The sequence below is a fragment of the Carcharodon carcharias genome, chromosome 7, assembly GCF_017639515.1.
Source record: "Carcharodon carcharias isolate sCarCar2 chromosome 7, sCarCar2.pri, whole genome shotgun sequence".
In the NCBI taxonomy this organism is placed as follows: Eukaryota; Metazoa; Chordata; class Chondrichthyes; order Lamniformes; family Lamnidae; genus Carcharodon; species Carcharodon carcharias.
This window is the reverse complement of record NC_054473.1, coordinates 13,235,904-13,263,822: the sequence shown is the minus strand read 5'-3', so window position 1 is coordinate 13,263,822 and position 27,919 is coordinate 13,235,904. Positions and strand designations below refer to the sequence as shown.

At 49.2% G+C, this 27,919-nt stretch overlaps 6 non-coding genes across 6 annotated transcripts; 4 read left to right on the top strand and 2 right to left on the bottom strand.

The window, feature by feature from the left end:
- Nucleotides 1–1,783: 1,783 nt before the first annotated feature.
- On the top strand, nt 1,784–1,856 carry trnaf-gaa. Its single transcript has one exon. It is a non-coding gene; the product is annotated as a tRNA-Phe (tRNA).
- A 5,209-nt stretch (nt 1,857–7,065) lies between these two features.
- trnaf-gaa lies at nt 7,066–7,138 on the top strand. The gene has a single exon. It is a non-coding gene; the product is annotated as a tRNA-Phe (tRNA).
- A 7,131-nt stretch (nt 7,139–14,269) lies between these two features.
- trnaf-gaa lies at nt 14,270–14,342 on the top strand. The gene has a single exon. It is a non-coding gene; the product is annotated as a tRNA-Phe (tRNA).
- A 369-nt stretch (nt 14,343–14,711) lies between these two features.
- On the top strand, nt 14,712–14,784 carry trnaf-gaa. Its single transcript has one exon. It is a non-coding gene; the product is annotated as a tRNA-Phe (tRNA).
- Nucleotides 14,785–15,092: 308 nt separating this feature from the next.
- Nucleotides 15,093–15,165, bottom strand: trnaf-gaa. The gene has a single exon. It is a non-coding gene; the product is annotated as a tRNA-Phe (tRNA).
- A 744-nt stretch (nt 15,166–15,909) lies between these two features.
- trnan-guu lies at nt 15,910–15,983 on the bottom strand. The gene has a single exon. It is a non-coding gene; the product is annotated as a tRNA-Asn (tRNA).
- Between the last annotated feature and the right edge of the window lie 11,936 nt (nt 15,984–27,919).

Here is a 27,919-nt window from a genome sequence, read left to right as displayed (position 1 = left end):
ATAGACTGGGATCATTTTCCCTGGAGTAGAGGAGATTGAGGGAGGATATGATTGAGGTGTATAAAATTATGAGGGGCATAGATAGGGTAGACAGGAAGGAACTTTTCCCCTTGGTGGAAGGATCAATAACCAGGGGGCATAGATTTAAGGTAAGGGGCAGGAGCTTTAGAGGGGATGTGAGGAAGAATTTTTTCACCCAGAGGGTATTGGGAGCCTGGAACTCACTGCCTGAAAGGGTGGTAGAGGCAGAAACCCTCATAACATTTAAGAAGTATTTGGATGTGCACTTGTGATGCCGTGGCATACAAGACTATGGACCTAGTGCTGGAAAATGGGATTACAATAGTTAGGTACTTGTTTGACCGGTGGAGACCCAATGGGCCGGAGGGCCTTCTTCTGTGCTGTAGACCTCTATGACTCTAGGCGATGGGTTGCAACAGAACACCAAGCTTCATCTGGAAGACAGTAGCTGGGGGAAGGGAGAGCTAATAGAACACATTGAAAGATGAGCAAATATTGAGGAGGTCAACAAGGAGTAATGTACCATGATGACAGCAGGAAAGGGGAAGGCCATTCACGGCTTTGGTTAGGGATGTTTTTGTGCCCTTGGCAAGGCGGAAGCCTTATTGGAGGAAAGCGAAAGTGGAACCTCTGGGAGAATGGATGGGCACAGGTCTGGTATGCATTGGAGGAAAAAGATGAGAAGAGGTGCAATTTAATTAGGGCGGAGAAGTTGAGGGGGTGTGCAGTGTGTAAGATACACACATAGACATTTGCGTAGCCTGAGTATACTTGATGAGGAGAGGAGAGAAGAATACTCTGGACTGTTTGAGAAAATGCCAAAAGGATGGGCATGGATCTGGTACGCATTGAAGGATAGGTTCACGAGAACGATCCCAGGAATGAAAGGCTTAACATATGAGGAACAATTGAGGACTCTGGGTCTATACTCGATAGAGTTTAGAAGGATGAGGGGGCATCTGATTGAAACTTACAGAATACTGAAGGGCCTGGATAGAGTGGATATGGGGAAGATGTTTCCATCAGTAGGACAGACTAGGACCTGAGGGCACAGCCTCAGAGTAAAGGGAAGACCTTTCAGAACAGTGATGATGAGAAACTTCTTTAGTCAGAGAGTGGTGAATCTATGGAATTCATTGCCACAGAAGGCTGTGGAGGCCAGGTCATTGAGTGTATTTAAGACCGAGGTAGATAGGTTCTTGATTGGTAAGGGGATCAAAGGTTACGGGAGAAGATGGGAGAATAGGGTTGAGAAACTTAATAGCCATGATTGAATGGTGGAGCAGACTTGATGGGCCGAATGGCCTACTTTCTGCTCCTATGTCTTATGGTCTTATAGAAAAAGATGAGGAGAGGTGCAACTTAATTAGGGCGGAGAAGTTGAGGGGGTGTGCAGTGTGTAAGATACACACATAGACATTTGCGTAGCCTGATTATACTTGGTGAGCAGAGGAGAGAAGAATACTCTGGGCTGTTTGAGAAACTGCCAAGTGTCCTGTGGTCCTGGGATGAGACACAAGCGGCAGAAAAAAACAAGAGAGGGTGGATGGTGCAAATGTGAAAGAAAACAGAAAATGCAGGAAATCGTCAGCAGCTGAGGCAGCAAAGGTGGAGAGAGAAAGAGTCTTGATGTAACAGGAGAATATTAGATGAGATGTGGAAGATGGTGAAGAATTATGATGTCATTAGGAAACGTGAGAATTAAGTGGCACAGGCAAAAGTGATAAAAATTGGAGGAGCGCCTAAACCCCTGTCACTGTGGGCCGAAATAGCTCAGTTGGGAGAGCGTTAGACTGAAGATCTAAAGGTCCCTGGTTCAATCCCGGGTTTCGGCACAGTGTGGTTGAGCGCTTCCAACTGCTCTCACTGTGTTTTGCCTCACGCAACCTTCACTGATTCTTCCTCACCCTTGTGCCTTCCTTCTCCTACTCTGATTTTGCACCACCGTCTCTTCTCATTTCCTCTGCAACATTTTTCCGCTAACTCTACTGTTCAGACAAATAATACACAAATTGCAACTTTTCAAACACCGGTGATCCTTTCCTCTCTTTATTATTCAATCATGTATTCTGGCTGAATGGTTCAGTTAAAGAATTCTTATGTTCTTAGAACTCCTTTCACCACCACCTTTTCATTCCCACATTCACAAACTTCATTCTGCCTCACCTCATTCACTCTAGCTGAATTGCCTCACCCCACCCCCACCCCCCAATTGCCCTTGAAAATGTGCTGACCCTGAGCCAGCTAGTGTGTCAGGGCCACAGGACGAGTTTTGCACCATCTTAACTTTCCAGAGCTGCAAAATGGGGGAGGCCCTTCAGCAAGTCACGGTACTGATCGATTCTGCAAGTGACAAAAAGCATTGATGGGTGTTTTGGTGCCCTTGGGGCGAGGCAAATGATGCAGATGTGAAAAATGGCAGAAAGTGCAGGAAATACTCAGCAGGCGAGGCAGCAAACGTGGAGAGAGAAAGAGGCTTGATGTAACAGGAGAATGTTAGATGAGATGTGGAAGATGGTGAAGAATTGTGATATAATTAGGAAACAAGTGGTTTAGTGGCACAAGCAAAAGTGATAAATTGGAAGAGCCACTAAAACATTGATGTTATGAGCTGAAATAACTCAGTTGGGAGAGTGTTGGGAAACTGGAAATCTAAACTAGTCCCTGGTTGAATCCTGGGTTTTGGTAGAGAGCAGCATATCCACTGGCTTGAGTGTCGCCAGCAGAGCATTGATTCATACATCTTTCACTGATTCTTCCTCACCCTTCAGCCTTCATCCACCTTGTTCCTAGTCAGGTTTTTGCACCACCTTCTCTTCTCATTTCCTCTGCAACACGTCTCTGCTAACTCGACTTCAAACATAAATCATACGCAGATTGGAACTCTTCAAAAACTTGTGATCATTTCCTCGCTATTATTCATTCATACGTTTTGCTTGAATGTTTCAGTATAACAGTTAAGAATTCTTGTGCTCTTAGAACCCCTTTCACATCTACCTTTTCATTCCCACATTCACAAACCTCATTCTGCCTCGCTCATTCACTCCAGCCGAACTGCCTCGCCCCCAACTGCCCTTGAAAATGTGCTGTCCGAGCCAACGTAACGGGCGAGTATGTGAAGACCACAGAACGTGCTTTGCACCATTTTAACTTTCCAGAGGTGCAGAATGGGAGGCCATTCATCAGATTAAGGTACTAATTGATTCTGCAAGTGACAAAAGCATTGATGAGTGTTTTGTCAGTAGGCCAGCTATAGTAGTGGCATGAGCGAGTGCTGGCATACGAGAAGGCAAGAGTCTTTAAAATGGAGAAGCCTACAAGAGACGGGGCAGCCCTGGACTCTTACAAGAGAGGGGGCAGTCCTGGACTTCATTTTACGGATTGAACCGGGCAAGTGGTAGAGGTATCAGTGGGGGTGCATTTTGCAGATAGTGATCATAACTCCGTTAGATTCAAGGTTGTTATGGAAAAGGGCAAGGATAAGTCAGAAATCAGAGATCTAAATTGGGGGAAGGCTGATTTTAATAAGATCAGATATGATTTGGCCAGAGTGGACTGGGGGAAGCTACTTTGTAAATCTGCATCAGAGCAGTGGGACTCATTCAAGAATGAAATAGGGAGAGTACGGGGCCAACATCTTCCAGTAAAGACAAAGGGTGGGACCAACAAATCCAGGGAACCCTGGAAGTCGAGGGATATACAGGATTGGATAAAGAGGAAAAGGGAGGCTTATGGCTGATACCGAGGGCTCAAAATAGCAGAAGCCCTAAAGGAGTATAGAATGTGTAGGGGGGAACTTAAAAAGGAAATTAGGAGAGCAAAAAGGGGGCATGAAATAACATTGGCAGGTGAAATAAAGGGAAATCCAAAGTTGTTTTACAAGTACATTAAAAGTAAGAGGATAACTAGGGAAAGAGTAAGGCCCATTAAGGACCATAGTGGTAATTTGTGTGTGGAGCCGCAAGATGTAGGTAGAGTTCTAAATGAATACTTTGTGTCTTTGAATACTTTGAATACCTGGGCATGAAAATCAGGCAGAAGGAATGTGATATGATTGAAGAAATTAACATAGAAAGGGAGGAGGTTCTAAGTGGTCTGGCAGGCTTAAAAGTAGATAAATCTCCAGGCCTGGATGAAATGTATCCCAGGCTGTTGACCGAAGCAAGGAAGGAGATAGCAGGGGCGATGGCAGTAATTTTCAATACCTCTCTGGACACAGGAGAGATGCCAGAGGACTGGAGGACAGCCAATGTGGTACCGTTATTCAAGAAGAGAAGAAGGGATAAACCAGGGAACTACAGGTCAGTCAGTCTAACCTCAGTGGTGGAGAAACTACTGGAAGCAATTCTGAGGGACAGAATTAATCTACACTTGGAGAGGCAGGAATTAATCAAGGACAGTCAGCATGGTTTTGTTAAGGGGAGGTCATGTCTGACCAATTTGAATTTTTTGAAGAGGTGATCAGGTGTGTAGATGAGGGCAATGCATTTGACGTGGTCTATTTGGACTTCAGCAAGGCTTCTGATAAGGTCCCACATGGGAGACTGATAACGAAGGTAAGAATCCATGGGATCCAAGGCAATTTGGCAAATTGGATCCAGAATTGGCTGAGTGGCAGGGAGCAGCGGGTGATGGTCCAGGGGTGTTTTTGTGACTGGATGCCTGTGTCCGGTGGGGTTCCACAGGGATCGGTGTTGGGTCCCTTGCTGTTTGTAGCATATATAAATGATTTAGACTTGAATGTAGGAGGGTTGATCAGTAAGTTTGCGGATGACACGAAAATTGGTGGCATGGGAAATATTGAGGAGCATAGTCTTAGATTACAGGCAGATATAGATGGGCTGGTCAGATATGCTGATCAGTGGCAAATGGAATTTAATCCAGATAGCTGTGAGGTGATGCACTTGGGCAGGACAAACAAGTCACAGGAATACACGATGAATGGTAGGGCCCTGGGAAGTACCAAGGATCAGAGGGGCCTTGGTGTGCATGTCCCCAGGTCCCTTATGGTAGTGCGATAGGTAGATAAGGTAGTTAAGAAGGCCTGTGGGATACTTGCCTTTATTAGCTGAGGAATAGAATATAACAGCAGGGAGGTTTTGCTGGAACTGTATAAAATGCTGGTTAGGCCACAGCTAGAGTATTGCGTGCAGTTCTGGAATCCGCATTATAGGAAGGATGTGATTGCACTAGAGAGAGTGCAGAGGAGATTTACCAGGATGTTGCCTGGGCTGAAGAGTATTAGTTATGAGGAGAGATTGGATAGACTGGGATCATTTTCCCTGGAGTAGAGGAGATTGAGGGAGGATATGATTGAGGTGTATAAAATTATGAGGGGCATAGATAGGGTAGACAGGAAGGAACTTTTCCCCTTGGTGGAAGGATCAATAACCAGGGGGCATAGATTTAAGGTAAGGGGCAGGAGCTTTAGAGGGGATGTGAGGAAGAATTTTTTCACCCAGAGGGTATTGGGAGCCTGGAACTCACTGCCTGAAAGGGTGGTAGAGGCAGAAACCCTCATAACATTTAAGCAGTATTTGGATGTGCACTTGCGCTTCCATGGCATACAAGACTATGGACCTAGTGCTGGAAAATGGGATTACAATAGTTAGGTACTTGTTTGACCAGTGGAGACCCAATGGGCCGGAGGGCCTTCTTCTGTGCTGTAGACCTCTATGACTCTAGGCAATGGGTTGCAACAGAACACCAAGCTTCATCTTGAAGACAGTAGCTGGGGGAAGGGAGAGCTGATAGAACACATTGAAAGATGAGCAAATATTGAGGAGGTCAACAAGGAGTAATGTACCATGATGGCAGCAGGAAAGGGGAAGGCCATTCACGGCTTTGGTTTGGGATGTTTTTGTGCCCTTGGCAAGGCGGAAGCCTTATTGGAGGAAAGCGAAAGTGGAACCTCTGGGAGAATGGATGGGCACAGGTCTGGTATGCATTGGAGGAAAAAGATGAGAAGAGGTGCAATTTAATTAGGGGGAGAAGTTGAGGGGGTGTGCAGTGTGTAAGATACACACATAGACATTTGCGTAGCCTGAGTATACTTGATGAGGAGAGGAGAGAAGTATACTCTGGGCTGTTTGAGAAACTGCCAAGCGGATGGGCATGGATCTGGTACGCATTGAAGGATAGGTTCACGAGTACGATCCCAGGAATGAAAGGCTTAACATATGAGGAACAATTGAGGACTCTGGGTCTATACTCGATAGAGTTTAGAAGGATGAGGGGGCATCTGATTGAAACTTACAGAATACTGAAGGGCCTGGATAGAGTGGATATGGGGAAGATGTTTCCATCAGTAGGACAGACTAGGACCTGAGGGCACAGCCTCAGAGTAAAGGGAAGACCTTTCAGAACAGTGATGATGAGAAACTTCTTTAGTCAGAGAGTGGTGAATCTATGGAATTCATTGCCACAGAAGGCTGTGGAGGCCAGGTCATTGAGTGTATTTAAGACCGAGGTAGATAGGTTCTTGATTGGTAAGGGGATCAAAGGTTACGGGAGAAGATGGGAGAATAGGGTTGAGAAACTTAATAGCCATGATTGAATGGTGGAGCAGACTTGATGGGCCGAATGGCCTACTTTCTGCTCCTATGTCTTATGGTCTTATAGAAAAAGATGAGGAGAGGTGCAACTTAATTAGGGCGGAGAAGTTGAGGGGGTGTGCAGTGTGTAAGATACACACATAGACATTTGCGTAGCCTGATTATACTTGGTGAGCAGAGGAGAGAAGAATACTCTGGGCTGTTTGAGAAACTGCCAAGTGTCCTGTGGTCCTGGGATGAGACACAAGCGGCAGAAAAAAACAAGAGAGGGTGGATGGTGCAAATGTGAAAGAAAACAGAAAATGCAGGAAATCGTCAGCAGCTGAGGCAGCAAAGGTGGAGAGAGAAAGAGTCTTGATGTAACAGGAGAATGTTAGATGAGATGTGGAAGATGGTGAAGAATTATGATGTCATTAGGAAACGAGCAGATTAAGTGGCACAGGCAAAAGTGATAAAAATTGGAGGAGCGCCTAAACCCCTGTCACCATGGGCCGAAATAGCTCAGTTGGGAGAGCGTTAGACTGAAGATCTAAAGGTCCCTGGTTCAATCCCGGGTTTCGGCACGGTGTGGTTGAATGCTTCCAACTGCTCTCGCTGTGTTTTGCCTCACGCAACCTTCACTGATTCTTCCTCACCCTTGTGCCTTCCTTCTCCTACTCTGATTTTGCACCACCGTCTCTTCTCATTTCCTCTGCAACATTTTTCCGCTAACTCCGCTAACTCTACTGTTCAGACAAATAATACACAAATTGCAACTTTTCAAACACCTGTGATCCTTTCCTCTCTCTATTATTCAATCATGTATTCTGGCTGAATGGTTCAGTTAAAGAATTCTTATGTTCTTAGAACTCCTTTCACCACCACCTTTTCATTCCCACATTCACAAACTTCATTCTGCCTCACCTCATTCACTCCAGCTGAATTGCCTCACCCCACCCCCACCCCCCAATTGCCCTTGAAAATGTGCTGACCCGGAGCCAGCGAGTGTGTCAGGGCCACAGGACGAGTTTTGCACCATCTTAACTTTCCAGAGCTGCAAAATGGGGGAGGCCCTTCAGCAAGTCACGGTACTGATCGATTCTGCAAGTGACAAAAAGCATTGATGGGTGTTTTGGTGCCCTTGGTGGGGGGGGGGGGGGGGGGAGCAAGGCAAATGATGCAGATGTGTAAAACGGCAGAAAATGCAGGAAATACTCAGCAGGCGAGGCAGCAAAGGTGGTGAGAGAAAAAGCCTTGACGTGGCAGGAGAATGTCAAGATGAGATGTGGAAGGAAGATGGTGAAATATTTAGGGAACAAGCGGCAGAAACTGAAGTGAGATGTTGGAGGAGACCCGAGAGATTTGCTGCCGTCGGCTGGAACTAACTCTGTTGGGAGAGTGTTAGACCGAAGAGCTAAAATATGCTGTTTGAATCCTGGCTTTCCGAAGACACTACGTTGACTGGCTTGAGTATTTCCAGCAGCTCGCTGTGTTTTGCCTCACGCAGCCTTCTCTGTTTCTTCGTCACCCTTGTGCCTTCATCCACCTTGCGGAAGTGGAAACTTTGGGGAATGGATGGGTATGTATCCGGGATGTCTTGTAGGAATAAAAGATGAGAGGTGCAAGTTAATCGGGGCGAGGAAGTTGTGTGTGTGTGCGTGTGTCTTAATTGGATGAAACCTGGGTGCTTTGATGTGTACTAGTTTTGATATATCAGAGAGATGGAGTGCATTTGCCTTCTTTGAATAGGACCATCAAGCAGTGTGGTGAATTCTGGCACCTAGTTAGCAGTTTATATCAGTAATAAAATTGATAAAAATGAAAAGAGTTTTATTGTTAGAGAGGTGGAGTTCAAAGAGGCTGGTGATACAATGAGAATTTACATTCAGCTGGCTGTGTTAGGTATAACAAGACAGTCGTTTTGGGTGAGTAGAGCAGAGGCAATGTGAGATCAAACGCAGCTGTAAACCTCCAACTGTCTCCACAGGAACCAAAGTGGAAAAAACCTCATTTTCAATTCCTTAGGTAAAAATGCTTTGCCTGGTGCCTGGTTAAGTCTATGTGTTGCTGTTGCCTTAATGGAGATTAGTTTGGCAATTTGTTAAATTTATGATCGTAGTGATTTGTAGCCGTCTGCATATATTTAACTTGTGTAAATTAATAAAACGTTTCATTTAGCTTAATATAAAACCCCTTGGGAACTGGTGGTCTGATTCTTGAATTTAGAGTTGCATCTCAAACATAACACTTAAAATTATAGGTTATGACAGTTGTTTAAAGTTTCCTTCTGGGATTTTAAAAAAATAACAGCTTTACCAACTGCTCGGTCATAATAATTGGGTGCTCTTGTTGGGATAAATTATATTTCTAATTCCTTGATTGGTTTGGAATTGGTGGATCGCAAGGTTACGTGTACGAGGGGCACTTTGAGTTCAGGAGTTGGTATTTTAGAAGTGGTGGGACTGTAAGGTGGCTTTGGCAATTGCTAAGTCTTGTCAGGGGACAGAAAAGATCATTCTGATTGGGTTGGAGAAAATAACCGACTGCAAGCTAACAGAGTTGGCAGGTAAGTTAAATCTGGGGTTACCTGAGGGTGCTAGGAAATCAGATATGGTTAAAAGTATAGCATAGCATCTACAGTTGGAAGTGAAACCTGACACTAGTGAGTCTCAGCTGGAGGTAGTGGGACTTCAGTTGCAAATGAAGAAGCTTGAATTAGAAGCAAGGGAATTAGAAATTGTGGAGATGGAGAAGGAGGAAAGAGTAAGAGAGAGACAGAGAATTCCAACTGAAAATGTTGGCAGTTAAAAAAGAGATGCCAGTAGGCAAGGAAGGGTTTATCTCTAGAATAGAACTCAGCGTGGAGATATTAAAATTTATACACGCTCTTCCAAAGTTTGAGAAAAAATACATTGAAGCATTCTTTACTTCATGTGAGAAGCTAACTAAACAGATGAAATGGCCACAGGAAAACTGGATGTTATTATTACAGTCTAAGTTGTTAGGTAGGGCTCATGAGGTATATGTTTCATTATCAGAAGAAATGTCAGTGAATTATGATCGGGTGGAAAAAGCTATTTTGAGTGTATATGAGTTGGTACCTGAAGCATACAGGCAGAGATTTAGGAATATGAGAAAACAGCCTGGGCAAACTTATATTGAGTTTGAAAGAGTAAAACAAAGCACTTCTGACCAGTGGATTCAGGTGTTAGAAATAGAGACAACCTATGCAGCTCTTAGGGAAGTCATTCCTTTTGAAGAATTTAAAGATTCAGTCCCTTCGGTAGTGAGAACTCATGTGGAGGAACAGACGGCTGATTCCGTAAGACAAGCAGCAGAGATGGCTGATGATTATGAGTTAGTTCATGGAGCTAAACCTTTTTCCCATCACCCTTTCAAATTGGAAAAGGATAAAAAAATTGGGAAGGTGAAAGGAAGATAGGTAGTCAGGGAAGGGAAGGGGTAGCTGGAAATTCCCAGGAAGTTTTTTCTCAGAATAAAAGGGAAGGTGCTGAAGGTAGAAGTGGCATTTGAAAATGGAGGTGTTTTCATTGTAATAAATTGGGGCACGCAAAGTCAGTGCATTGGAGATTGCAGGAAAAATCTGTATGAATAGTTGGGGTACTGAAAAGTTCTGGAAGTAAAAGTACTGTGGGTTCTGAGGTTCAGGCACAGGAGAAACCAATGGTTTGTGTACAGGTGAAACAGGGAGAATCAGTGAAAGGCAAAGAAGTCAGAATGTGTTCATAGTTCACTCAAGAGAATTCTGAGGAGCAGGCTGTAGAAATATTTAAAGATTTTGTATGTGAAGAGAAATTCTTTCCATGTGTACAGGATGGAATGTGTAAAGATGTTAAAATTTTAAGAGACACAGGGGCTAGTCAATCCTTAATGTTGTGGGATAGTGATATTTGTTGTTCAAAGGGAGCATTGCAGGAGAAGGTAATAGTAAGTGGGGTTCATGGAGAAGCTAAATCTATTCTGTTCTGGGAGGTAAATTTAAGAGCAAATGGAAGTCAGGAGAAGTTATAGTTGGAGTGGTGGAAAAATTGCCCATTGCAGGAGTTCAATTTATCCTGGGTAATGATATAGCTGGATCTCAAATGTGGGTGATGCCTATGGTAGTTGAGCAGCCTATAGAAGTGTTTTCAACAGAGGTGTTACAGAAGGAACATCCTAGGTTGTTTTCTGATTATGTTATATCAAAATCAAAGGCTCACTGGGAAGAATAAAATGAACAAGAAGGGCAGTTCAAAGGCAAGAAGAAGGTTTTGAATTAGCTGGCACTGTATTTGGTAACATTGTTCAGGAGGAAGGAATGCAGGACTGTTCAGTTGAAGTATTTAACTCAAAGAGATTAGTGGAGTTACAGAATAATGATTTGCAATTAAAACAGTTACATCAGTATGCTTAATCAAAAACCGAAGCAAAATGTATTCCAGTATGTTATTATCTTCGGGAAGGAACTTTGATGAGAAAATGAGGTCAGATCATGTCTCAGCAAATGAAAGCTGGAGGGAGGTGCATCAGATTGCTATCCTATTAGGGTATAGAAATGAGATTCTGAAGGTTGCTCGTGAACTTCCAATGGAGGGACATTCAGGAATTAGAAAAACACAAGAAAAGATGCAGAGGTTTTTTTTTTAACCAGGATTGCATAGGGATGTAGTCAAATTCTGTAGAACCGGTTCAACATGTCAAATAACAAGAAAACCACAAGCAGTGATTAGGCCAGCACCTTTAATCCCAATACCAGCATTTGAAGAACCTTTTATCAGGGTCATGATTGATGTGTAGGACCCCTCCCTAAGGCTAAAAGTGGAAATCTGTATTTATTGACAATAATGGATGTATCGACTAGGTTTCCTGAAGTGGTACCTTTAAGAAATATTACAACTAAGAAGATTGTGGAGGAGTTAATTAAATTTTTCACACAATATGGTTTACCCAAAGAAATACAATCAGATCAGGGGTCAAATTTCATGCCACAGCTGTTTAAGGAAGTAATGGACAATTTGGGGATAAAATAGTTTAAATCAACAGCTTAACATCCTGAGTCACAAGGAGCTTTGGAAAGATGGCACCAAACTTTAAAAACTATGATAAGAGCATACAGTCACGATTATGCACAGGATTAGGATACAGAGATTCATTCTTGTCATTTGCTATTAGAGACGCTCCTAATGCATCGACCGGTTTTAGCCCTTTTGAACCAGTTTATGGTCACTGAAATTGATTCATGAGAAATTGTTGGGTCAAAATTCAGAAACTACTCTCCTGGATAATGTATCAAATTTCAGGGAAAGATTGAACTGAGCATGTGAGCTGGCTAGGGAACATTCAAAGATATCACAGCAAGTGATGAAAGTGAAAGCAGATAAGAAGGCTAAAATTTGCAGTTTTTTTCTAGAGAGAAAGTACTAGTTTTGTTACCAGTACTAGGTGATTCACTAAATGCAAGATTTAGTGGGCCTTACAAGATTGAAAAGAAATTGAGTGAAGTAAATTATTTAATAAATACTCCAGATAGGAGAAAGAAGCAAAGGGCGTGTCTTGTAAATATGCTTAAAAAGTACTTTGACAGGGAAGAGGAACAAAAAGAGATGTTAGTAATGGTGGATGATGAGAAAGAGGTAGAAGTGCAGGACTCTGAAATTGATTTTCCTCCAATCAAATTGGATAATGAGGGGGTACTTGAAAATTGAAATGAAATATTGAGTTACCTTCCAAGCGTCAACGTGATTTGTAAAAGCTATTGCAGTCACACAAACCTATTTGTGGAAATAAGTTGGGAAAGACACATTTAGCTTTACATGATGTATGCATATGAATATCATCTTCAATAAAGCAGCAACCTTATAGATTAAATCTGGCAAAGTTATCACAAGTACAAAAATAAATTGATTTCATGCATTAAAATGGTATAATTGAGTCCAGTTGCAGTAACTGGAGCTCGCCTATTGTACTGGTAATGAAACCGGGTGGAACACAAAGACTGTGTGTGGATTATTGAAAGGTGAATGCGCTGACAAAAGTGGATACCACAGTTGGAGGATTGCATTGAGAAAGTGGGACAATTGGAATTTATCACAAAGGTTGACTTGCAAAAAGGTACTGTTGTCAGAGAGAGCAAAGGAGATATCAGCTTTTGTAACACAAAGTGGACTATATCAGTTTAAAGTCATGCTATTTGTTATGAAGAATGCACCTATGAAATTTCAAAGACTGACAAAGTAATTGCAGGTCTCAGCAATTGTGAGGTTTATATTGATGATCTAATCATTTTCAGTCAGATGTGGGACTAGCATTTACAGCTTATTATTTACTCGAGTACAAGAAGCTAATTTGGTGATGAACTTGGCTAAAAGTGACTTTGCAAAAGTGCAAGTTATGTATCTAGGCCATACCATTGGACATGGTAAGGTGGCTCTGAGAGGTGAGGAAGTCAAGGCTATTGTGGATTTCCCAGTGCCTGAAACAAAATGAGAAGTTTTGAGATTTCTGGGCGTGAGTGGGTTTTACCGGAAATTTGTACCAAATTTTAACCAAGTGGTTGCTCCACTGGCTGAACTATTAAAAAAGAACAAGAAATTTCAATGGACACAGGAGTGTCAGAAGTCATTCGATAGTTTGAAAACTGTATTAACCACGACACCAGTGTTGGCAGTACCCAATTATGCCAAGAAATTCAAGTTGGCCATTGACGCAAGCGATATAGGCATTGGCGCTGTACTGTTATAAAAAGATGACGCTGGAATTGAAAAACCGATTGGGTATTTTTCACAGAAGCTGAATGTACAACAGAGTAGATTTTCAACAATTGAAAAAGAGAGTTTGAGTTTGGTGTTAGCATTGCAACATTTTGAAATTTATGTTGCAAACAATTCATCAGAAACAATTGTTTATACAGACCATAATCCTTTGAAGTTTTTGGACAAATTTCATGACAAAAGTGCAAGGCTTTTCAGATTATTATTTAATCTACGTATTATACATATTGTTCGCAGGTGAGTTATCAAGAGTTTGAAGCTTAAAGGAAAATGGGACATTTAAAAAAAATACCTGGATACTGAACTGGAGTGATTTCTGTTGATACCAAGGACTTGTGTATATATATTTTATGTTAATGCATGCATCTGGTAATGTAATAGTGGAATAAGTATAGGAGATAGTGTGAGATGGGTTATTAAAATGAAAGATGAGCAAATATTGAGGAGGACAAGAAGGAATAATGTATCATGATGGCAGCTGGCAAAGGGAATGCCATTCATGGGTTTGGTTAGGGATGTTTAGGTGCCTTTGGCAAGGCAGAAACCTGATCGGAGGAAAGCGGAAGTGGAAACTTTGGGAGAATGGATGGGCATGGATCTGGGATCCCTGGAGGAAAAAGATGAGGAGAGGTGCAAGTTAATCAGGATGGAGAAGCTGAAGATGTGTGCAGTGTGTAAGATATACAGGTAGACATTTTGCATGGCTCCTGAGTATACTTGGCGAGGAAAGGAGGGAAGAATACTCTGGGCTGGTTGAGAAACTGCCCAAGTGTCCTGCGGTCCTGGGACTGGACAGAAGCGGCAGGAAAAACAAGAGTGTGGCGCAAACGTGAAAAATAGCAGAAAATGCAGGAAATACTCAACAGGTGAAGCAGCAAAAATAGTGAGAGAAAAAGCCTTGACATGACAGGAGAATATCAGATGAAATGTGAAGGTTACTTGTCAGCCGAAATAGCTCAGTTGGGAGAGCGTTAGACTGAAGATCTAAAGGTCCCTGGTTCAATCCCGGGTTTCGGCACATTGGGGGTGGTGCGTCTCCGTTTTCATCTTTCCACCGATTTTTGCCTCGTGCTAATCTTCCCCCTTGTTTCATCATCCTTGTGCCTTCGTCCCACCTTCCCCTTCTTATCCCTACTCAGCCTTTGCACCAGCTTCTCTGCTCACTTCCTCTGCCTAGACCGACACCAGTTGAAACATTCTGAGCAGCCAAAGTTACACAAACTGCAACAAATCGAACACCCGCGATAATTCCCTCTGACAATTTCTCAACCGAACCTGTTTTGGGTGCACAGGTCCAGTGCTTTGAGATGAAAGGACAAGACACATGGTTAGAACTATTTTCAAACCGACAATCACATAACCTATTCTGGCTCCAGTACGTATGTCAGCCGAAATAGCTCAGTTGGGAGAGCGTTAGACTGAAGATCTAAAGGTCCCTGGTTCAATCCCGGGTTTCGGCAGGGTGTTTTTGACTTTTCGTTTGCACATGCCCCAGAGTTCCCACCTTTCATCATCGCCTCTCTGGCTCAATCGACCACCCAGTCTTTTTGTCCTACTTTCTGCATCCACGATGAAACCCACCACCGCCCCCACCCCCCTTCCCCCCGCCTCGAAATAGAAATGATATTCAATGGGTATCAAAAACAAAAACTCCGTTTTTAGAGGCACAGAAACCATTTACTTGAATTTGCTTCACAAACTCTGCGTTCTATAGTGGGATTTCCGCATTCAGTAAATTAGAATGTAACACGTAAAGAAAACAGCACCCTGCCGAAACCCGGGATCGAACCAGGGACCTTTAGATCTTCAGTCTAACGCTCTCCCAACTGAGCTATTTCGGCAGATAAAAAGTACGCCTCTTTTTCAATCTTTAGAACCAAGTTGAGCAATGTGTTCATCGAATCTTTAATCTGCGTTAATGTTCTGTTCTCCAGTCACTGAGGAAGGTCCTTACTGGGGGACAATCTCATGCAAACATGAGGACGTGGAATGGAAATTTCTGGCTGTTAACAAATCCGCTTACAGAAAAGCTTCGATGTGTCTTTTATAAACTCCATTCTTCCAATCAGAAAAATGTTAAGTTGTTTTTCTCAAGGTGATTTGAAGACATTTTTCAAGTTTCAGGTTCTTTATTGAGAAATCACATTCCGTCCAACTATTCCCCCTTAAGCTTTATCCCAGCTTTAAACAGAAAACTACTTCAATAAAAAAAACTTCTTAAAAAGGTGTGCTTCAGTTATATATAAATGAACAATCGAATTGTGTTAAATTGCAAAATATGTTTTATCTTAAAACGTGTAAATAAATAACGAAAGTAAGGTAATTACGTCTTGAAGAGCAGAACTACTTAAATGTATCTTTAAGTGGCTGGTAGGAGGATTTCTTCTTTTCCTGTTTCAAGATGATAAATATTTTGTTGCAAAAAACATAAGCATAATAGAAGGGGAAGCGAAAAAGCAGCTGTTTGAGGACGCGTTTAGAAACGGATTGGAGTGAATCTAATCCAAGCAGGTCTAAGGCACACAAAAAAATACGTTAATTGAAGAGTTGCTCATTTATCTAATAAAATCAGCTCATAAAATAGCCGTCCCTGGGTGGGCTCGAACCACCAACCTTTCGGTTAACAGCCGAACGCGCTAACCGATTGCGCCACAGAGACATAGTGAAAGCAATTCTGCATACCCTATTTATTGCAATGCTGGTTAGCTACACGCACTATAAGCTTTGGTACATTGAGGCTTCTTCTTATGACCCTGACTCTGTTAAAGCGAGGATCCCTGAACCATAACCCTGGATATATTCTCTTGCGCTGTGTGCTCTCACTATTAACATCATCCTAAGCACCCACTGACATTTCCTTTCCCCGCAAAGGCCAGGCTTCCTGCTCTATTTCTCCCTGGAAGCACATGTAAAATATTAGCAAACCCATTCAAATGCACAAAACCCACCCCACCCCAAATTATAACAGCTAGCTCTGCAAAATGGAAAATCCAGCTGTTAATGAGCTAAATAATAATACCTCTTTTCTTTTTTTCCCCCATGGAATCATAGAATGGTTACAACACAGGAGACCATTCGGCCCATCATGTCCCTACCAGTTCTGTGCAAGAGAAAATCAGCTAATCCCATTCCCCTGTCCTTTCCCCATAGCCCTGCAAAATTGTTTCCCTTCATGTGCTCATCCAATTCCCGATTGTAAGCCATGATTGAATCTGCCCCAGCCACACGCGCAGCCGAATCCTAACCACTCGCTGCATAAAAATGTTTTCCCTTGCATCTCCTTTCAAACACTTTAAATTCATGTCCTCCGCTCCTTGACCTTTCCACCAATAGGAACAGTTTCTCCCTATTAGGTCTGTCCAGACCCCTCGTAACAATGAATGCTCTGTCAAATCTGACTCCACAAGCCTCACTCCCTCTGCTTCTCGCTCATCTTTCGCTCCCTGTCTCTCTTCGCTCCCTCTCTGTCTCCTCTCCTCCTCCCTCTCTCTCATTCTCCTAGTCTCCAATTTCTCTTCCTTTGACTGTTTTCCTCTTTCGCCCCATCTCACTCTCTCTCACACCCTCTCACGCACTCTTTATCTCTTAAATCTCCTCTCTCCTGCTCACCGTTCACACACTTTCCCTGCATCTTTCTTTCCTCCCTCTTTTTCTCATTTCCCTCTTCTCTCCATTTTGTGTAGCTTCTTTATCTTACCACCCATCTTCTTCATGTTACATCTGCACTCCCCACACCACCCCCCGCCCAACCCATATTTCCTGTGGCTGTTTCAGTTTCAATATTCTCTGCCAAGTGAGTTAATTCAACACAGAACACAATTAAGAACCACAGAAGTAGCTCCAATCAGATAATGTTTTGTCCCAGGCTGCATTAGTCTTTTAGGTACATTTTGAAAGGGTCAAAATTGAATTTTGAATCCCATCATTATTATTCTAAAATGTACTTTACATCTGTGGAATATCCAGATGTCTCAATCAAACTCAGCCTGTAACTTTATGTTTTGACTCCCTACAAATGATATTAGGTGGAACATGGGAAAATATAGGCCTGAAAGAACACTGCAATCAAAATGGGCTAGTTCCAAATGTAATCCTGCTCAATCAGCAATCTATGCAATTGTTTCTTCCCCCCCCCCCGCCACCCCCACCAATGTCTGTCTAAGACCTTTCTGCCACAGTGCACCGAGGGACTGGGAACTGTGTAGAGCCCCTCAGGCTGTACAGCTCAAAATGAATGTCTGCAAATGATTGTAATATTCATTGTTTGTACTGATGCACCTTGTGATACATGTTGTAAAAGTTGAACCTGATTGTACTTTTGTAATGGTGATTTTGAAATGGTTTGGAATGTGGTCGAAAATATTTTACGAGTATATTTTTGCAAAAAGAAGTCTGTCTCCCTGAAGAGTCTGTTCCATACATTCACCTCCTCGCTGCATAAAATAGTTAAATCTAAAATGCCTGCCTGTCCTTGTGCTTCTGCCTTGTGCCAAACAGTCCTCATGGCAATATTGACCCCGCACCTCAATTAAGTTTGCCCCCATACTTCAGGCTCTTCACCTATAGCACTAAGGAAGGTAACAGTTTGGTTTCTTCCATGGCCTATCATGCGTTGACCAGAACTGTTCACAGTAAAAATTTAGAACACTTATGGCACAGGAGGAGGCCAATCGGCCCTTCATGCCTGTGCCAGCCAAAAAAAAAATTCCAAGCAGCCTAATGCCACTTTCCAGCTCCTGGTCTGTAACCCTTGTAGCTTCAAGTGCATATCCAAGTGGTTTTTTCATGTGCATTGAGGGTTTCTGCCACCAGCAACTCTTCAGGCAGTGAGTTCCAGATCCCCACCACCCTCTGGGTGAAGACAAATTCTCCTCAACTCCCCTTTAATTCTTCTGCCAATTACTTTAAATCTATGTCCCTGGTTATTGACCTCTCTGCTATTGAAATAGGTGCTTCCCCCGTCCTCTCTATCTGGGCCCTCAGAATTTTATACGCCTCAATGAAATCTTCCCTCAGCCTCCTCTGTTCCAAAGGAAACGACTCCAGCCTATCCAATTTTCCTGTATAGCTAAAAATCTCCATTCCTAGCAAAATCCTCGTAAATCTCCTCTGTAACCTCTCCAGTGTGATCATATCCTTCCTGTAACATGGTGGTCAGAACTGTACGCTGTACTCTAGCTGTAGCCCCAGTCATGTTTCATAACGTTCAGGCATAAAACTTCCTGTTTATGTTCTATGCTTTGGCTAATGAAGGAAAGTATCCCATCTGCCTTCTTGTCCACTTTCCAGATGGACTGTGCCCATACCAGTCCTTATTATCGCCTCCTGGGATGTGTTCAGTCTCTCTGCTTATGCACCCCAAGATCCGAGAAGCTCTGTTCAACACTGCCAGTGACGCCCAAATCCCAAGAATGAACATTAAGATTCAGGATACTAACTCCAACTCCTACCTGCCTCTGTGAAAACTAACTGCCAGTTCGTGCTGGGGAATGTACTGAGCCAGACATCAAGGGCTGCTATACTTCTGAACTGCCAGAACTCATTAACACTGATAAATTGTCACCCCTGCTAGTAATATGCTTGCTGCCTATCTACAAGGGGGCTAGCAGTATTTAGAAAAAGCTAGAACTTTTCCTGGTCGTCTTGTTTTGTTCCAAACATTTTGGACGTTTCCCAAAAATAAAACGTTGTAATGCAGTAGATTGAAGATATTCTCTGCTTGTGGATGCAGATTTTCTGTCGCATGTCGTCAGTGACCACGCTTCTATGGGGCTCTGGCACTCTCTGGTGTTCTGACTTGGCAGTGCAGCATAACCAGCCCCAACAACTGGAGAGGTGCTGGCCCCAGTAACTTCACCTGGCTTGAACAGAGCTGGAAAATGATCGGCACTTTGGATTGAGACCCATAAATTTAAAGAATGATGACAGAATGAAAGGCTCTGAGAGATTCAATATTCCAAGGAATATAGATAAGTCAAACCCCAATAATCTGTTTAACAACAGGACAGGGTTGGCTTTGTTGCAATTTCCCCCCGCCTTTGGTCATATCAGGACTCACGACAGCACCGGCTACTCGTGCAAGACGTCGGAGGCCGACTGTCACAAGCGCTTCAACAAGGAGGCATCTAGGACAGGATGGAGGGGCGACAGTGCCACGACAAGCGGAATAAAGGGACCAAAGAATATACTAGAAACAAGAACTTAAGTAAAATACAGTGAAAGGAGGTTCAGCAGTGTCTGAAAAAGGAAAAGGTGATATCGTTCCAGGTCATCCTGCTTTGGTCCAAACACGTCCCAAGAATGCATAACATTGTAATGCAGCAGATTGAAGACGTTCAATTCCTCTAGTACAGATTGATAACTGGTGCATAAACACCCTAAGCATGATCTACACAAAGAATGTTCATCCGCTTTTATTCTGTTCTAGCTTTAGAAGCAACAAAACTATAATTTGGAAAGGATTCTTTTTCAATCATGTTCTTGAAAAAGTCTGTTTTTTTTCCTGTCAAAAGCCCATTTCAAACATATTGTAAGGGGAGCCTTTGAAGCAAAGGCCTTTATCACACCTGGAGGCGGGGGGGGGGGGGGGGGGGGGGGGGGGGGGGGGGGGGGGGGGGGGGGGGGGGGGGGGGGGGGGGGGGGGGGGGGGGAGTTGTTGGGACAAGCAGCCAGTAATAGGTGGAGATTTCACCCCTTTCCTATTTTTACTTAGTTCTGTTGAAGGGTCATGAGGACTTGAAACGTCAACTGCGCTCTCCTCCGCCGATGCTGCCAGACCTGCTGAGTTTTTTCCAGGTATTTCTGTTTCTGTTTTTGTCCTCAAATGGCCTAGCAAGCAACTTAATTGTCGCAAATCCATTACGAAAAGAACTATCAGTCCAAACTGCACTCTTGAGAACACTTTCATCATGCAGACTGCAGTGGTGCAAGGTGGCTTCAGTGCAACCCTCTGAATTAGGGATGGGCGATAAATTCTGGTCGATAACTATCACCTGCAGCTGGGGGGGGGAACCATCTACTCAGTGAACGACGCTCTTTGGTCTGCCCAAAACTTGCTGGTCTTCCAGTGCAAAGGAGCTGCCAATGATCGAGTGTTGCAAGCTGGCACGTTCCAAGCTTCAGGACCGTGTACCGTGCTGAGGGACGCATTAAGCTTGGGGCAGCCGCTGCAGAAGCGTCATGTGAAAAGGCCTTCCCACTATAGTACACTGAGGGGTTTGATATCATGTAAGAGCCCTCGAGCTGTATGTTTCACCTAAAATTAATATTGTAAACATAATCTGCAATTATAAGAGCAGAGAAGCACCTCAGGGTGTCACGCACCGAACTGAAAGAAACTTAACATTATGCTACATTTGAACTCTTATGTAATGTGGCTTTACAAATTTAACAAAAAGGGTATACTTGCGGGAAAAATTACCGGCCTTGCCAGCGATGTTCAATCCCATGAATGAATAAAAATAAGAAGACCCTCCTTCCCAAACCCTCAACTCCCTACACCATCCCCCTCGCACTCACGACACCCTCCCTCCACTCTAACCCCCTCCCTCATTCCCCCATCCGGCTTCCTAACCTTTCACACCTGCCTTCTCCATTTCCCCACCTCCCGCCACGCCTCCACCCAACCCCTCCCCCATTTCCCTAACGCCCTCACCCTCCCCTGACCTCGCTGTCCACCACCCCCCCGGTTCCCTAATCCCCTATCGCTCATCCTCACCTCCCCACCCATTTCCCGAACACCGATAATCCACCCTTCACTCTCCCATATCCCTCTACCCCCACCCCTCCCATCCCCCCCTCCTCCGACTCCTCCTCCTCTCTCCACCACCTCCCCTCCCCCAACTCTCCCATCATCTGAGACTACTCCCCTACCCACCCTCTTCCCCCCAACACCGTTCCCTCACCCCCTACCCCACTCCTCCCCCCGCCCCTCCGTGTCACCCCACCCCTCCTCTTTCCTCCATGATCCCCTACCTCCACTCCATCTAACATCGCCTCCCTCACCCCCTCACCTTCTTCCCCCACACTCCTCCTGTCCCTCACCCCACCCCTTCCCGCACTCTCCCCCTCCTCTCCTTCACTCCCTCCTCTTCCTCTCCCCGCCCCTCCTTGTCCCTCCCCCCACCCCTCCGTATCCCCTCCCAACTTCTCCCTCCCCTATACTACTTCTCTCTCCCGTACCGCTCCCTCCCCCTCCCTACCCTTACCTCCCCCCTCTCTCCCTCCCCTAACCCTCTCCATCCCTCCCTCTCCCTCCCCCTCTCTCTCCCTTCCCTGCTCTCCCTTTCTCCTCTACCCCTCCCTCCCCTACACCCCCTCCGCCTCCCTCCCCTATTCTCCTCCCTTACCCTACCCTTCCCTTACCCCTCTCTTCCCCCTCCACCTCCCAACTCCCCTACCCCCCTTACCACACTCCTACACACTCCCCTACTCCCTGTTACCCCCTCTCCTACCTACCCCTCCCTTCACCCCTCCTCTCCCTCCAGTGCCCCACCCTTCCCCGCGCCCCCTCACTCTTCCCTCCACCTCACTCATCCCTCCCCCTCGCCACCCCCTCACTCTACCCACCCATTCCCCTCCCCACTCTTCCCTCCCCTTCGTCTCCCCTCCCCCTCACTCTTCTCTCCCCCTCCCCTCCCCTACCGTCCTCCCTCCCCATCACTCTTCCCTCCCCCAATCTTCCCTCCACCATCCCCCTCCCTCTTCCCTCCCTCCCTCTCCCTTCCCTCCCCTCTACCTCTAACCCCCTTCCTCCCACTCACTCTTCCCCCCTCCCCCTCCCTGTCACTCTTCCCTCCCTCTACCCATCCCCTCCCTGTTACTCTTCCCTCCCCATTCCACTCTTGCCTCCCCCTCCCCTCACTCTTCCCTCCCTCCTTCCCTCCCCACCACTCTTCCCTCCCCGTCACTCTTCTCTCCCCTCCACTCCGCTCACTCCCCTCCCCTCTAACTCCCCTAAACACCTTTCTCTCTCCCTCACTCTTCCCTCCTCCTCACTCTTCCCTCCCCTCCTCTTTACTCTTCCCTTCCCCTCCCTTCCCTCTCCCTCCCGTCCCCCTCAATCTTCCCTCCCCCGCCCCTACCTCCCTCAATCTTCCCTCCCCCGCCCCTACCTCCATCACTCTTCCCTCCCCGCCCCTCACTCTTCCCTCCCTCTCAGTCTTCCCTCCCCCTCCCCTTCACCCACTCTTCCCTCCACTCCCTGTCCCCACTCTTCCCACCTCCCCATCACTTCCCTCCCCCTCTTCCCCCCTCCCTCCCCTCTACCCCATCCCTCCCCCTCTTCCCCCACTATCCCCAACCCTCCCCCTCTTCCCCACTACCCCCTCCCTCCCCCTCTTCCCCCAATACCCCCACCGTCCCCCTCTTAGCCCTCCCTCTCCTTACTCTTCCCTCACCCCATCACTCTTCCCTACCCTACCCCTCCCCGTTACTCTTTACTCCCTCTCAATCTTCCCTCTCCCGCCCCCTCCCCTTCACCCACTCTTCCTTCCCCTCCCTGTTCCCACTCTTCCCTATCCCTCCATCTTCCCTCATTCCCTCCCCTTCCCTCCCTCCCCCTCTCCATCACTCTTTCCCTCCCTCCCCCTTCTTCCATTCCCCCTGCTCTTCCCTCCCCTCCCTCTCTCTTCCCTCCCTCTTCCCCCTCCCCCTCTCTTCCCTCCCACTGCCCCCTCACTCTTCCCTCTCCCTTCACCCCTCCCTCCCCCTCTCTTCCCTCCCACTCCCTCCTCTGCTCCCTCCCTCTTCCCACCTCCCTCTTCTCCCTCCCTCCCTCTTCCCACCGCTTCAAACCCTCCCTCCCCCCTCCGCTTGCCCCCGTCCCTCTTCCCCCCCCCTTCCCACCCCTTCTCCCGCTCTTCCACACTCCCCCTCTTAGCCCCTCCCCCTCTTCCCCCCTTACCTCCCTCTTCCCCTCACTCTTCCCCTTCCCTCCCCTTTTCCCCAATTCCCTCCCCTCCCTCTTCACCCCTTCCCTCACCTCCCTCTTCCCCCTCCCTCCCCATTCCTCCTCCCTGCCCTTACCCCTCCCTTCCCTCCCTCTTCACCCCTTCCCTCCCACTTCCTCCTCCCTCCCACCCTCTTCCCCCTCCCTCCCCCCCTTCACCCCTTCCCTCCCTCTTCCCCCTCCCTCGCCTCCCTCTTGCCCCTCCCTTTTCCCCCACCCTCCCTCTTCCCCCTCCATCCATTCCCCCTCCCTGTCCCTCCCCTCCCTCTTCCCCTCCCACCCCTCACTCCCTCTTACCCCTCCCCCACCGCCCTCTACCCCCTCCCTCCCCCTCCCACCCTCTACCGCTCCCTCCCTCTTCTCCTTCCCCCTCCTGCCTTCTACCCCCTCCCTCCCTCTTCCACCTCCTTCCTCTTCCCCTCTCCCCTCTCCCCCTCTTTCCCTCTTCCCCCTCCCTCCCTCGTCCCCTCCCCACTCCCTCCCTCTTCCCCCTCCCCCACTTCATCTTCCCCCTCCCCACTCCCTCCCTTCCCCCCCTCCCCCTCTTCCCCCTCCCTCCCTCTTCCCCCTCTCCACCTCCTCCCCCTCCCTCCATCTCGCCCCTCCCTCTTCCCCCTCCCCACTCCCTCCCTCTTCCCCCTCCTCACCCCCTCTTCCCCCTCCCTCCCCTTCCCCCTCCCTCTTCCTCCTCGCTCTTCCCCATCCCTCCCTCCCTCTTCCCCCTCCCTCCCCTTCCCCCTCCCTCCCCTTCCCTCTTCCCCCTCCCTCCCTCCCTCTTCCCCCCTCCCTTCCTCTTCCCCCTCTCCATCACTCTTCCCCCTCTCCCTCCCTTTTCCCACTATCCTCCTTCCCTCTTCTCCCTTCCCCCTCTTCTTCCCCCTCACTCTCCCCCTTCCTCCCTCTTCCCCTCCCTCCCCCTTCCCCCTCCCCTTATCTCCTACCCCTCTTCTTCCCCTCTCCCTCCTCCTCCCCTCCCCCTTCCCCCTCCCTTCCCCTCTTCCTCTTCCCCCTCCCTCCCTCTCCCCCCTCCCTCTTCCCCTTCCCTCCCTCTTCCCCCTCCCTCTCCCACATCCCTCTTCCCCCTCCCTCTCTCTCTCTTCCCCCTCCCTCTCTTCCCCCTCCCTCCTCCACTCCCTTTCCCCCTCCCTCCTCCCTTCCCCCTTCTTCCCCTCCCTCTCCCACATCCCTCTTCCTCCCCTTCCCCCCTCCCTCCCTCTTCCCCTCCCCCTTCCTCTTCCCCCTCCCCACTCCCTCCCTCTTCCCCTCCCTCTCCCCCTCCGCCTCTTTCCCACTTCCCCCTCCCTCCCTCTTCCCCTCCCCACTCCCTCCCTCTTCCCCTTCCCTCCCTCTTCCCCTCCCTCCCTCTTCCCCCTCTCCACCTCCTCCCCCTCCCTCCATCTTGCCCCTCCCTCTTCCCCCTCCCCACTCCCTCCCTCTTCCCCTCCCCACTCCCTCCCTCTTCCCCTCCTCACTCCCCCTCTTCCCCCTCCCTCCCCTTCTCCCTCCCTCTTCCTCCTCCCTCTTCCCCATCCCTCCCTCCCTCTTCCCCCTCCCTCTTCCCCCTCCCTCCACTTCCCTCTTCCCCCTCCCTCCCTCTTCCCCCTCTCCCTTCCTCTTCCCCCTCTCCCTCCCTCTTCCCCCTCTCCCTCCCTTTTCCCACTATCCTCCTTCCCTCTTCTCCCTTCCTCCCTCTTCCCCCTCCGTCCACCTCCCTCCTACCCCTCTTCTTCCCCCTCACTCTCCCCCTTCCTCCCTCTTCCCCTCCCTCCCCTTCCCCCTCCCTCCTACCCCTCTTCTTCCCCTCTCCCTCCTCCTCCCCTCCCCCTTCCCCCTCCACCCTTTCCCCCTCCTTCCCCTCTTCCTTTTCCCCCTCCCTCCCTCTTCCCCCTCCCTCTTCCCCTTCCTTCCCTCTTCCCCCTCCCTCTCCCACATCCCTCTTCCCCCTCCCTCTCTCTTCCCCCTCCCCCTCCCTCTTCCCCCTCCCTCCCCTCCCCCATCCCCCTCCCCTCCCTCTTTCCCCTTCCCCCTCCCTCCCTCTTCCCCCTCCCTCCTCCACTTCCTTTCCCCCTCCCTCCTCCCTTCCCCCTTCTTCCCCTCCCTCTCCCACATCCCTCTTCCCCCCTTCCCCCTCCCTCCCTGTTCCCCCTCCCCGCTCCCTCTTCCCCCTCCCTCATCCCCTTCACTCCCCCTCCCTCCCTCCCCTCCCTCTTCCCCCTCCCTCCCTCCCCCTCCCCCTTCCCCCTCCCTCCCTCCCCCTCCCCTCCCTCTTCCCCCTTCCTCCCCCCTTCCCTCCCTCTTTCCCCTTCCCCTCCCTCTTCCCCCTCTCTCCCCCTTCCCCCTCTCTCTCTCTTCCCCCTTCCCTCCCTCCCTCTTCCCCTTCCCCTCCCTCACTTCCCCCCTTCCTCTTCCCCCTCCCTCCCTCTTCCCCTTCCCTCCCTCTCCCACATCCCTCTTCCCCCTCCCTCCCCTTCCCCCTCCCTCTTCCCCTTCCCTCCCTCTCCCACATCCCTCTTCCCCCTCCCTCCCTCTTCCCCTTCCCTCCCTCTCCCACATCCCTCTTCCCCCTCCCTCCCTCTTCCCCTCCTACCCCTCCCTCCCTCTTCTCCCTCCCCCTCCCGCCCTCTACTCCCTCCCTCCCTCTTCCCCCTCCCTCCCTCTCCCCCTCCCCCTCTTTCCCACTTCCCCCTTCCCTTCCCCATCCCTCCCTCTTCCCCCTCCCTCTTCCCCCTCTCCACTCCCTCCCTTCCCCCCTCTTCCCCTTCCCTCCCTCTTCCCCCTCCCTCCCTCTTCCCCCTCTCCATCTCCTCCCCCTCCCTCCATCTTGCCCCTCCCCCTCCATCCCTCTTCCCCCTCCCCACTCCTCTTCCCCCTCCCCCTCCCGCCCTCTTCCCCCTCGCTCTTCCCCATCCCTCCCTCCTTCCCCCTCCCTCCCCATCCCTCTTCCCCCTCCCCTCCCTCCCTCTTCCCCTTCCCTCCCTCTTCCCCTACCCCTCCCTCCCTCTTCCCCCTCCCTCCCTCTTTCCCCCTCCCTCCCTCTTCACCCCTTCCCTCCCTCCCTCTTCCCCCTCCCACCCCTCTTCCCCCTCCCACCCCTCTTCCCCCTCCCCGTCCCTCCCTGCCCTCTTCCCCTGCCGCCCCTCCCTCCCTCTTCCCTTCCCCCTCCCGCCCTCTACCCCCTCCCTCCCTCCCTCTTCCCCCTCCCCCTCCCGCTCTCTACCCCCTCCCTCCCTCTACTCACTCCCGCCCTCTTCCCCCTCCCTGCCCACCCTTCTTCCCCCTCCCTGCCCCGTCCTTCTTCCCCCTCCCCCTCCCTCCTGCTTCCCCCTCCCTTCCTCCCCCCCCTCCCCCTCCATCTTCCCCCTCCATTCCTCTTCCCCATCCCCAGCCCACTTCCCCCTCCCTCCCTCTCCCCCTCCCCCTCTTTCCCACTTCCCCCTTCCCTTCCCCCTCCTTATTCTCCCTCCCTCCCTCTTCCCCTCCCCACTCCCTCCCTCGCCCTCTTCCCCCTCCCTCCCTCTTCCCCCTCCCCCTCCTTCCCTCTCCCTCCTCCCCACTCCCTCTCTCTTCCCCCTCCTCACTCCCCCTCGCTCCCTCTTCCCCTACCCTCCCTCTCCCACATCCCCCTCCCTCCCTCTTCCTCTCCCTCCTTCCCTCTACCCCTTCCCCTTCCCTCCCTCTTCCCCCTCCCTCTTCCCCTACCTCTCCCTCCCTCTTCCTCTTCCCCCTCACTCCTCCCTCTTGCTCCCTCCATCCCGCTTTCCCACTCCCTCTTCACCCCTTCCCTCCCTCCCTCTTGCCCCTCCTTCCTCTCCCTCCCTCTTCCCCTGCCACCCCTCCCTCTTTCCCCTCCCCCTCCCGCCCTCTACCCCCTCCCTCCCTCTTCCCCCTCCCCCTCCCGCCCTCTTCCCCCTCCCCCCCCGCCCTCTTCCCCCTCCCTCCCACTACCCACTCCCGCCTTCTTACCCCTCCCTGCCCCCTCCTTCTTCCCCCTCCCTGCCCCGTCCTTCTTTCCCCTCCCTCTTCCCCCTCCCCCCTCCCTCCCTCTTTCCCTTCCCTCTTCCCCTCCCCCCTCTTCCCCCTCCCCCTCCATTCCTCTTCCCCCTCCCCACTCCCCCTCCCTCCCCCACTTCCCCCTCCCTCCTCTCCCCGTCTTTCCCACTTCCCCCTTCCCTTCCCCCTCCTTATTCTCCCTCCTCTTCCCCCTCCCCCTCCATTCCTCTTCCCCCTCCCCACTCCCCCTCCCTCCCCCACTTCCCCCTCCCTCCCTCTCCCCGTCTTTCCCACTTCCCCCTTCCCTTCCCCCTCCTTATTCTCCCTCCCTCCTTCTTCCCCTTCCCCACTCCCTCCCTCTTCCCCTCCCCACTCCCTCCCTCTTCCCCCCTCCCTTCCTCCCCCTCTACCCCCTCCCTCCCTATTCCCCCTCTCCACCTCCTCCCCTCCCTCCCTCTTCCCCCTCCTTCCCTCTTCCCCCTCCCCACTCCCTCCCTCTTCCCCCTCCTCACTCCCCCTCCCTCTTCCCCATCACTCCCTCCCTCTTCCCCTCCCCACTCTCTCTCTTCCCCTCACCCTCTCTTCCCCTCACCCTCCCTCCCCTGCCCCCTCCCTCCCCCTTCCCTCTCCCTCCTCCCGCTCCCCCATCTCCCTCC